The sequence below is a fragment of the Macrobrachium rosenbergii genome, chromosome 55 (genome assembly GCF_040412425.1).
Source record: "Macrobrachium rosenbergii isolate ZJJX-2024 chromosome 55, ASM4041242v1, whole genome shotgun sequence".
NCBI lineage: Eukaryota > Metazoa > Arthropoda > Malacostraca > Decapoda > Palaemonidae > Macrobrachium > Macrobrachium rosenbergii.
The window spans coordinates 36214860-36227027 of NC_089795.1; the positions used below are offsets into that span (position 1 = coordinate 36214860).

Consider the following 12168-nt stretch of genomic DNA (forward strand, 5'->3'; position numbering starts at 1 on the left):
TTAAACGAGAAAGAGAAAAATCAACGGCAGGCATTGAAACATTCCACGACCGTCGGTTAGTTCTTTTTTGTTATTTCTTATTGCTCGTTGTCTTGTTTATATTTGTTGTTTTTTTCTTTTTGTCTTGTTTTATCTCTTCAGAGACTCAGTCTCAATTTTCAGTAATGGTCACTGTATTTAATTATTATTATTATTATTATTATTATTATTATTATTATTATTATTATTATTATTATTATTATTCATAGCATGCACACATTCTCATGGAACAAGCCAAAAGGCCATGTCCATTATTATTAGTTTATTGTTATGTTACTTTTTTTTAATTCCATCAAATCTATAAACAACCTGAAGTTCTGCTGAAATGTAAAATCTTATCATAGTTTTTATCTGACAGTAAGTAGGTTTTATCCTGAGTTAATGGAATACTGCATTTAATTAAGTCATGCTGATTAAGTAGCACACCAACGAGCTATAGAATGAGAAATTTGAACTCATTCAAAGGAGATATGAGAGCCCTTTCGTGGAGTAAAACTAGTTAATATTACAAGTAGTGCAACAAAAAATTACAATCATGTTTAAACATGTTTCCGTAGTGTAGTGGTTATCACGTGCGCTTCACACGCGCAAGGTCCCCGGTTCGATCCCGGGCGGAAACATCTGCATTACAGTCGTGTTTCAGCAGGCTTTTTCGTCCATTGCTTACACGTACCTTTGAAGTGTGCTGGTTGGTATGATGTTGTCGCCCATAGGACATATTATTTCATAACGTTATGAAAAGCATTTGTAATCATTAGGTCATTATGATGGATGTATTTACATCTACCTGGTTAACCTGCCTGTGCTTACTAATTGAGAAACAGTAGTCTCACAGTCTATTTTATCCAGTTATCATCCATGTAAACACCTGTTGCCTTTGGGAATCGGAATGTGGAAGCACATAAACACCACACAGTGGAAACCTTCCTTACCAAATGAGGAGAGTCTGTTTGTTTACATAACAAACGTCCTTATTTTCTCATCTAAGTCTAATTATATGTTATATAATTTTGTAAATGATGCCTTAGCACACTTGCATTATACTTTTGATGCCCATTTGGCCTATGATTAGACATTTTATAGAATTTGCTGGTATCTACATATACATGCATCAATAAGTGCCATTTGGCAAGTGCAAGTACTGTATATAGCAAGAAGTCTATCCGTATTTGTTTATGATTCCATGTGTGCAGTCACTGGACAGAAATGAAATATCATGATTAAAGGCATGAAAAAGGCAATGATATATACAAAGAGACACCTCAGCCTAACCTTTCCTAACCTAATCTAAAGAGTAATAATTACAATCTTAACTTTCATCAACGTCTCCATATCATTTATAGATCAGTGGGAATTATAATACACAAACATACTGAAGTGTATGCTAATAATGATAATAATTATATTTATAGTCCTTGCAGTGACCCTTTCCTGAAACTTATATTAATATTGCTGGCTTTGATCTTTGCTGGAAATTATATTTATAATGCTTATTTGATATATGTATATTGCTTACTTTGACCCTTTGATGGAAATTATATTTATATTGGTTGCTTAGACCTTTGCTGGGAATTATATTTATACTGCTTGCTTTGACTCTTTGCTAAATATTGTATTTATATTGCTCGTTTGACCCTTTCTTGGAAATTATATAATTATACAGTATATATATATATTTATATTATTCGGTTCTTACCTGGCCTACTTACTGTATTCCTTGTTCAGGGGTCCAATCCGGGGGTCTAACTGATGAACAGGGTCCTTACTAATACGCTTTGAGATTCTGACTGCAATTGCTCGGTCAGGTAGGAACTTAAATAGAAAAACAGTTGGGCTGAAGACCGTACTTCAGCAAGGAACTGTTGCAGATAGACACTTAGGTTTACTTTAAGTGGAATATATTTACAATTAACACGTCAGTCAGAAGACTGGGGAATGACAGGCAGGTACAACAGGGGTCTGCCACGTGGTTAGATATTACAGCATTGTTCAAATATTGAAGAATCTATGAATAATCCTCTTGAAAGGGGTACTGAAGAATTTATTGCAGTGGCCTTGCCACTGCAAGAAGCACAAGACAAGCAGTTGTTCCACAGCTAGGAATACCATCTGCAATTAGACAATGTCAGCAGTTACACAAGGATAATTATAACGATTTCGGGTGAATCGAGGGTTGCACATATAATGCCAAGATAACTCGATTCTGTTAGATATGCTTGCGTTAAAATTCACCCTGAGCTAAGTGAGTCACGTATTTGTGATAACTCATGCTTCAGAAAAGAAAATGAAAGTGCAGTGAAAGATTAAAGATAAGTGACTGTTTGAAAGAACCTCGAATCAGGACTTTACCTTATAATGGAGCAATGGAGAGCCTCGTTGAATTTCACCAGGGATGGAGGATGAGTTCAATGGGAATGCACAGGTAATGTGACTGGGTGGTCGAAAGATGACCACGTGGGAGTCAGCTCAATAAGGAGCATGCAAGGGGATGTGTGTCTGTCTGCTACCAGTAGGGTTCTGAGGACGAGGCCAGCTGTCTCTGGCCCTTTATGACCTCGGAGGCTTAATTTCTTGCTCTTTGCAGAGGGCGCTGGGGTCGCAAGATGGTGACTCAGTCATGTGTCATGATTCTCCATTTTCTATGTCAAGACCTTACAAATCCTGGTGACCTCTGGCAACCCATGTTCGCCAGCTTTTATGAGGGACTCGGCCTTTCTGGCAGATTTCGGCAGGCTTCCGTTTCCATTCGCCTTTTACCTGAAAAAGGTTATCTCAAGCAGTCACCAGGTCTTAGGAAAGATAAACAGATGCACCAAATTTCGTAGGGGCTGAGTTTCTCACACCCTTCCTCAGTTAGTTATCAGTATGAAAATACTTTATTTAATTTGCACGGCAGTTTGGAGGTTTGGGTTTGCTTAGAAAGTGGTTTCTCACGTTAAAAAAAAAAATATATATATATATATATATATATATATATATATATATATATATATATATATATATATATATATTTGTGTGTGTATATGTATGTATTTCTTACTTTTGACCCTTTGCTGGAAATTACGTTCAGATTGCTTGTTTTCAATACTTCGCTGAAAATTGCAGTTATATTACCTCTCTGATCATTGCCATAAAATTACATTTCCGTAGCTTGCTTCCCACCGTTATAACCTATCTGTAGCTTGACTAATTATCCAACAAAACATAGACCCTCACCAATCAACTTCAAATCCACACATCAACCCCAAGTAACCACTGGGGGTTGATGTCACCAGATAAGAGCACTTTGTGGCGCTACTTTATTGTTATAAATCGATCAGTTGTTGGCATCTTGTTCTAAGTTTAGCGGCAAGACACAAGAAGTATTTCCGGAAAAAGAAAAGTTTAAGAAGAGAGAAAGAGAGATAAAGCCCGTCTTTTCAATGAAATTTTTCCAATACATTTAAATCTCAAGCTAACTGTAAAATGAAAGATGAGAACAGAGCACAATGTCGGGAAATAATATATTGAAGATATAAAAAACGTGTACAGTACTAAAAGTTATAGGCAGACTTACTGTTGAGAGGTGTGGCTGGAAACTGCACAGGCTTTGAAAATAATACTGAATTTGATGTATGTAAACTCAATATTCTGTTTAATAATTTCAGAATACTTTCTCAAACCACCGATTGCCTTTCGCTTGTACTTTTAGCATCTCTTTAAATCAAGAAGCTGTCGCCTTCCTTAGGCAATCCAATACTGTCACTCTGTTACACATTGCTGCTCATTACTCACCTCTCTCTCTCTCTCTCTCTCTCTCTCTCTCTCTCTCTCTCTCTCTCTCTCTCTCTCTCTCTCTCTGTTACACATTGCTGCTCATTACTCACCCCTCTCTCTCTCTCCCCTTTTTTCCTCCCTGCCATTCTCTTTGAGTTTCCAGCCACATAGTATTGTATACTTTGTCATATTTACTTTCTGATTTTTATATTATTTCCCGACATATGTTCTCTTCATAGTGTTCATCTTACAGTTTGGTTAAGAGCTGACTGTAGTAGAATCATGTAAGTAGATATTTTGTGTATGTATTAGGCACTTGGGCAAGTATTTACACTTTACAATTTCCTGATTTTATATCCCTGTTTTTATGTACCCCTGATAATGGGAATGGATCCCCGAGACTGGTTTAAAGGTATATTGCCTTCATATGTAAATATTTCTGAGCTGTGTCCAACTGCTTTCCTGTTGATACTGATTCATCTACACCGGAAAACTCCTTCTTTGACACTTCAAAAAGATTCTGTTGCAGTTTTTGTACAGTACAGTACTAAATTGTATTTTTCTTGTCTACTTTAAATATTTATCAGTTATTTAATTAATCGAACAGAACAGAATCTTTTTGAAGCGCCAAAGAAGGAGTTTTCCGGTGTAGATGAATCTGTATCACCAGGAAAGCAGTTGGACACAGCTCAGAAATATTTACATATGAAGGCAATATACAAAAAGAACCGCAGTGTACAATATCTATTTAATAATCCTTATACAAGTTTCACCCCAAGAAGCTTCCGAAATAGATAAGTAACCTATTGGGAAGAAAACTCTGAAACGAAATCAGTGATGATACAGAAAGGTAGGAAACCAGGTTTTTGTAGCTAAACATAAAAACTTATAAAACGAGAAGAAAATTAACGACCTGCGACACAACATTCCACGACCGTCGCCCAGTTCTTTTTTATTGTTTCTAATCGCTCCTAGTCTTGTTTATGTTTGTTCTTTTTTCGCCTCTTTATCTGGTTTTATCTCTTCAAATATTCGGTGCCAAGTTTCAGTAATGGTCACTGGTATTTGTTATTATTATTTTTATTACAATAATTAGTGTGCACACATTCTAATGGAACAAGTCAAAAAGCCATTCCATTATGATTAGTCTATTGTGATGTTACTTAAAATTTTTTTTAATTCCATTAAATCTATAAACAATCTGAAATTCTGCTGAAAAGCAAAATCTTATATTATTTATTTGACAGTAAATGAGTTTTATCCTGTATCAAGAGATTACTGCACGTACAGTACTCTAATCATAATGGTTAGGTAGCAACAAGAAGTCACTATGGAATTAAAAATAAAACTTATTGAGAGGAGAAACAAGAGGCTTTCCTGGAACAAGACTATAGTCAAACCAAAATGACTACAACATGTACGTTTTAGACGTTGCCACTTTTTCCAGATTTAATTCATAAAACCTTGAGTTAAGTAGGGATATCGTGTAGATGTGGCAGAAACGTTGTCACTGCCTTCTATATACCAGGTCAGAAAGGATAAACAGCTTGACACTATTCTTCTGCATTTCTAACACGGAAGACGTAAAATGAGTGAAAGGACTGAAAATTGATGACGAGTAAAGGATAATGTGTAGTGAAAAAAATACAGTAAATGAAGAATTGAAATCATATACTAAACTCTTGATAACAGGGTGGGATAAGGATGATTTAATTTCTAAATGCATTATAAAAATCCCCAATATTTAGCCCAGACTCACTGATGAAAATATTTAATACAGTGCAATGAAATATACGGTTAATGGCTCCTCAAGTGATGGTAGATTGTAAATTAAGTCGGCCTTGTCCCAGAACGGTCTCTTTCTTCTGGACTGCTCTCGGGAGGGATATGTAGGATTTCATGACCAGATTAAAGAACCCTGAACTGACAGATGCAGATTAACTGTTGTTGGCTTATAAAGCAGGAAGAACTTTGGCAATGTACCTATAATGACAGCCATGTTCGTAGTCATTTTGGTTTGACTTTAGCTAATATTACAAGCAACACAACAAAAAATTACTATCTTGTTTAAACATGTTTCCGTAGTGTAGTGGTTATCACGTGCGCTTCACACGCGCAAGGTCCCCGGTTCGATCCCGGGCGGAAACATCTGTAACATTCGTGTTTCAGCAGGCTTTTACGTCCATAGCTTACACACGTGCCTTTGAAGTGTGCTGGTTGGTATGGTGGTGTCTATTAATAGGTAAGACATCTTATTTCATTCATAGCATTATGAAAAACATCTGTAATCATTAGCTCATAGTGATGGTTGCATTTACATCTACCTGGCTAACCTGCTTGCTCTTACTAATTGAGAAGCAGCAGTCTCACAGTCTAGTTTGTTCGGTTATTATCTGTGTAAACACCTGTATCCTGTGGAAATTAAACCATGGTAGCACATAAATGCCACACAGTGAAAACCTTCCATATCAAGTGTGGAGAGTTTTTTTTGTTTTCATAGTATTTGGATGATGACAATTATTTTGTGCTTGACCAAAGTATATATGGAATTACATTGTTTATGTTGATGTGACAAGGTCCGTAAATAGAATACCGGTAGATAAAGTTTGGTTAAAATTATTGAAAGACAGGATGAGCTTATGCACAGTGCACGACTCGATCCCAGGCTGAAGCAGGTGTTTTCACTGCTGATACTGAGTAAACTGCACTGTACAGTCACTGTATTTCAGTCAATAAGCTAATGCAAATGTTTAGAATATTTCACATTTCCAGTGTGTTGGTATATCTGTCAACTCATAAAAGTTCCTGTGTAGTGCAGTTTACTCGGTTATCAGCAGTGAAAACGCCTGCTCCAGCCCGGGATCGAATCGGGCACCGTGCATTAAAAGAGAAACAGTAGCTGCATAGTAAAGTTTATTCAATAATCAGTAACGAAATTATTGTTTTTGCAGAGATTGAACCAGGGGCCTTGCATGTGTGAAGAACACTAGGCTACATAAACCTTGATAATATATTGCTAAATGAGACAATAGCCACAAAGTTCAGTAAGAAAACACCTGTTTATATCCAGGTTTGAACTTGAGACCTTGCACATGTGAGAACCACTTCACTACAGAAACCTCATGCACGAAAGTATTAAATGAGAAACAGTAGCTGCATAGCTCTGTTTATTCAGTTGTAGGTGATGAAAACACTGTTTCAGCCTGGGATTGAACTAGGGACATTGTGCGTGTGAAGCGCACATGTTAACCACTATCCTACAGACAACACATGTTTTTCATGTGATTTTTTTACTCTATGTAAAGTGTTAAGGAAATAAGGTATTTACGGATAATTATGATAAAAATTTTTATAAAACACATTATTCTGGCATTTAGAGAACAGCAAAGATATTTCACCACCCTTGCTTTCTACTACTTTCAACAGTATTGCAGTGGTTAAGATGAGTCCTTAAATGCAATATCCCAATGATTATTATTATTTTTTAAGTGTTCTGCAGTATTTCATTGAGTGTTTTATCTTCACATATCCAAAAAAGTTTTAAAAACTTATTGTACCTAATAATGTCATACATTTGGTACTGCTTTTATCGGGCGAGCTGTCATTAAAATGGCCATATTAATTAAGTTTCAGTCTAGAGTGTATGGTACTCTCATATCGGTAATGAAAACACCTGTTTCCGCCCGGGATCGAACCGGGGACCTTGCGCGTGTGAAGCGCACGTGATAACCACTACACTACGGAAACCTATCAAGTTTTTCTGACCATGTCTGGAAGCATTTCTTGTCTATGAATTAAAGTACAAAGAGAGAACATTTAAGATTATTTATGTTTCAAATTACAAAACACGTTCTTCACACCTGAGAGGCGTGATTATTTCATCACTGCCAAATTGGCCTCATAATAACCATTATATTATGGAACAAATTTTATTACCACGTTCTCCTCCTATTTTGCTCCGTTATTTTAATGGTTAAGGCGAGTCTTAGACACATCATCCCGCTGATGAAAATGCAATTTAGATTTCAGTGCTACTGTGGCATTTTGTTAAATGCCCTTCCAAATAATGCACGATAGGGAACAAAAAAATAAGTTTTTCATGTAGACGACAAATTCTGGCTGGTATCTTTGTAAGCTAGTGTTATCGAATGCAGCTTTGATTAAAGATTCTGAGTAAAATGTCTGTGCTCATTTAATTAGAAAAAGTAGCTTCACAGTCCAGTTTACTGAATTGTCTTCACTGAAAACACTTGTTCTGCCAGGATCGAACCGTTAAAGTTGTGCGTGTGATGATTTGTTTTTTGTGTTCAACTAATTGATCTCTTCTTTCTGTATTTCCTGTTACCTTCTGTTACTTCTTTCTTCTGTTACTATATTCGTTGGAAGCTTGAATTTCAAGTCTATGGCCCCTGTGGGCTTGTTCCATACGAGTAGGGTTCATGTTCTGAATAATAATAATAATAATACCCTCCGTAAATCATCAGGCTAAGTATTATCTTGTTTATAGTGCTAAAAAAAGAACAATTACAGATATTTATTTTCCATATTATCACAAAACACATTGCACTCCCCTTGGGCAAATTTCAGTATCCTCTTATTGTTGCTATTTTTCTACAATATCCTAATTATTAAAATTAATTCTAAATTTCAATATTTCTGTGGCATTTCATGCAATGTTCTTCCTTGATGCAGTGCAAAAGGAGAGAAAGAAAGTTTTTCACTCAGGAAAACAAACTCTCCTTGGTATATCCGTAGTTTAGTGGTTAATGAGTGAAATTCACGTGCAAAGCAGTTGGTTCATTCCTGGGCAGAAACGTTTGAATTAAATTCTCAAGTTGCAGCAGACGTTTTCGTTAATTACTAAAATAAGTATCTTTGCAATGTTTTTGTTAGTTAGGCTCTGTCTAAAATATCCACAACAACATGAGTCAATGTTTTGGTTGATAACACTGAAAATTCTAGAACAATACTTTAAATAACATTATCAAAAAGCTGTAACACATATATACTTGGTAATGATCATAAATCCTTAAACTTAAAACTGTCTGGTTCAATTGCATGCGCTAATCAGTTAAGAGCCAGTAGCTTCACAGGGGAATTTATATCATTATCGCCAATGAAAACACCTGTTTGCACGTCGGATCGTTTCGTGGACCCTGAACATATACACATGATAACCTGTACACCACGGAAGCCTTCCCTCTTGGATGTGGTCTTGCCCGAAGACTTTTTTTTCCTCTAAGATGTAAGGAAAGAACAGTTATGGTCGTAAGGATGGTTCCTTAGGACCCCACTCCTGCAGTGAGTCCCTACCCTTGGGATGCTTCATGGCCTGGCAGGAGCCCTGCCTCTCTCCTGGAAACAGCCTCTGAGCAGGACCTTCCTGGAAAGGTTGCTTCCCAAGAACTTCATCCTCTCTCCTAGGTTTGCCGTCTTAGAGGAAGATAGAGCAACCTTGACAGGAAGGTCTTCTGAGGCTGCTTTCTAGCAGGGAGGCAGGACTCCTGCCAAGCTAGGCAGCATCCCAGGGAAAGGGCCTCAGTGCAGGGGTGCTCTGTCTCCTCTAGAATTTCAACCCTCGAGGAGGTGCTGGAGACACTTATCAAGGGATGGCTCTCCTAGAAGCCTAGTTCCCCACCCTGTGGTGAGGTGGTCCTCCAAGGATGCTTCCTGGCCTGGTAGGAGCCCTACCTCCCTCATGGGAAGCAGACTCTGAAGAGGACCTTCCTGGCAAGGACGCCCTTTCTCTGTCTAGGATGGCAACCCTTGGGGAGGGGCTAGAGACACCCGAAAGGTATGGCTTCCCAAGGAAGCCTTGGCCCCCACACCTGTCCATGAGGAGAAAATGTCATCAATATAATGTACATGTAGTACACTTCTTGGTAGTATGTCAGATAAATAGTTTATTTCAAAATACTCCATGTAAATGTTGTTGAACACTGGAGACAAGATTTCCCGTGGCCATGCCCTTGTTTATGCATCTTGAAAGTATATAAATAACGAGACGTTGGCGGAATGGTTAAAAATTTCAGTATTGAACCGTTATGACTATACATGAGTTTTTTTAAACATTCAATTTAAACAGCACTATCAGTTACAAACATCACATATACTTCAGTGCATTCTTAAATTCGCAAGTCGTTTATGCTCAAACAATACCATTTAAAAATTTACAAATTTTGTGATATTGAGAACAGACATATATTTATAACCTTAATTAACTGTTGCTCTCTATGTATTTTTGTATCAATCTATATATATATATATATATATATATATATATATATATATATATATATATATATATATATATATATATATATGTATGTATGTATGTGTAATGTGTATGTACATGTATATATATATAATATATATATATATATATATATAAAATATATATTATATAGTCATGTCTCTTGTATATATACAGTAGTATCTTTGTACAGAAAAAATAATGAAGTAAAATTATGTCTTTGCTCACATGTATTTATGTAAATGTTCATCATTATCAGTTATTTCTCAACCTGCTGAGGGTAATAGAGAATTCCCGAAAAATCATTTTAATAATATATATATATATATATATATATATATATATATATATATATATACACATATACAAGATGACACTATATATATATATATATATATATATATATATATATATATATATACAAGAGATATGACACTATATATATATATATATATATATATATATATATATATATATATATATATATATATATATATATATATATATATATATATATATATATATATATAAATATATATACATATAGATACACATACATACATACATATATATATATATATATATATATATATATATATATATAGATAGATAGATAGATAGAGATAGATAGATAGATAGATAGATACAAAGATACACTGATATATGATTTACAGTAAATATGCGACTTTATCACAAGGAAAATGAAACAGTGAGTGTAAATCCTGACCAGTTTCATCTCTACATCTAAGACATGGTTGCAGAAATTACAATATATGTATATATACCAGAAGGACAATACAAATGCATGTACAGAATTTTGGAAACCAGGCGGGAGTAGGAGTAGACGGAGCTGTACTCTAGGCGTCTAATGTGTCAAATACTCTGTTTATAAATCTTTATCTATGCAAGTGGTTTCTTACCTTTATCCCTATTCATTCCGACTACCTCTCTGAAAAATCTGTACATTTTACATATTTCTCTTGAAATTAATGGGTCGAGTCATGCTTGACTGATTTCACATTTTTAATAAAGCTGTCTTTGTCAAAACTAGACTCTATGGTGTTTCTTTCCAGCACAATATTAGAATAAACTCTCTTTATTGCTCCTGCTCAGTTGGTTGTATGATTGTTTTTACTAGCATGTACGAAATTTTGACTGTTCAACTGTGCGTATCGTATATATACATTTTTTTATGCCATTCCGTTTAATTTTTCCAATGATTTTCCAATCTGACCAATATCATAGTTGTCACAAGATTTACATAAGATTTGAATTACTCATCCTTTAGTATTGTGGGGTGAGTTCTTTATAAGCTCTTGTTCCATTGTTTTACTTTTCTGAATTGCTACAATAACTCCAAAATTCTTAAGGGGATGGGGAATATTTTTGAAATTATTATTATATGGTAGTACAAGTTTTTTGTTGTTATCATAAAATGTTTATTGCCCTCTTAAAGAATTGTCTAGTACAGAATCATATTTTAATTTCTTGCCCGGATTCCTAATTGCATCTATTTCATTATCAGTGTAGGCAGGTCAACTGATTACGTTATGCTCCTAAATACACATGTGCAGACTGAAAAGGGGCACCAGTTAACGAATGGCTGTTACTATTGTATGGCATTATTTTCGATTTTTACAATGCCTTTATTTGACCATAAGCATCCTCAGTATACATACCTATGGACTTGTACATATTTCATTTTTAAATTTGTTTAAAATTACCTGTTTCCGCCCGGGATCGAACCGGGGACCTTGCGCGTGTGAAGCGCACGTGATAACCACTACACTACGGAAACGTTCCTGTGCTATAGATTCGCAGCACTTTCGGTATATATATCTCTCATTTTACATTACACCAAGAAAGAACATCACAAAGTTCCATAGAAACATTGACATTTTAAGTTCACATTATTCAGCAGGATGCTTTAGAAGAGGGAGAGAGAGGCTAGTGAAATCTGTTACGTAGTATTGGTAGATGTCAGCCTCACAGTCGTGAAAATTCTGTATTTCTCTCACCGTTAGGGGAGCGTACAGTGTAAAATATTTAGAATGATTTGTTAACTTTTTCATGTATTCTTTCTTAACATCCTAGAAAAGAAGCTGAGTGAATCCTTTCAA

The 12168-nt window shown here is 35.5% G+C and overlaps 1 protein-coding gene and 4 non-coding genes across 7 annotated transcripts in view; 3 read left to right on the forward strand and 2 right to left on the reverse strand.

Annotated features, from left to right (window-relative positions):
• The window catches only part of sip3 (septin interacting protein 3), a 315555-nt gene that overhangs the window by 220314 nt on the left and 83073 nt on the right, over positions 1-12168 (forward strand). The window lies entirely within an intron of this gene.
• On the forward strand, positions 587-659 carry TRNAV-CAC (transfer RNA valine (anticodon CAC)). Its single transcript has one exon. It is a non-coding gene; the product is annotated as a tRNA-Val (tRNA).
• TRNAV-CAC (transfer RNA valine (anticodon CAC)) lies at positions 5871-5943 on the forward strand. Its single transcript has one exon. It is a non-coding gene; the product is annotated as a tRNA-Val (tRNA).
• On the reverse strand, positions 7470-7542 carry TRNAV-CAC (transfer RNA valine (anticodon CAC)). The gene has a single exon. It is a non-coding gene; the product is annotated as a tRNA-Val (tRNA).
• TRNAV-CAC (transfer RNA valine (anticodon CAC)) lies at positions 11774-11846 on the reverse strand. Its single transcript has one exon. It is a non-coding gene; the product is annotated as a tRNA-Val (tRNA).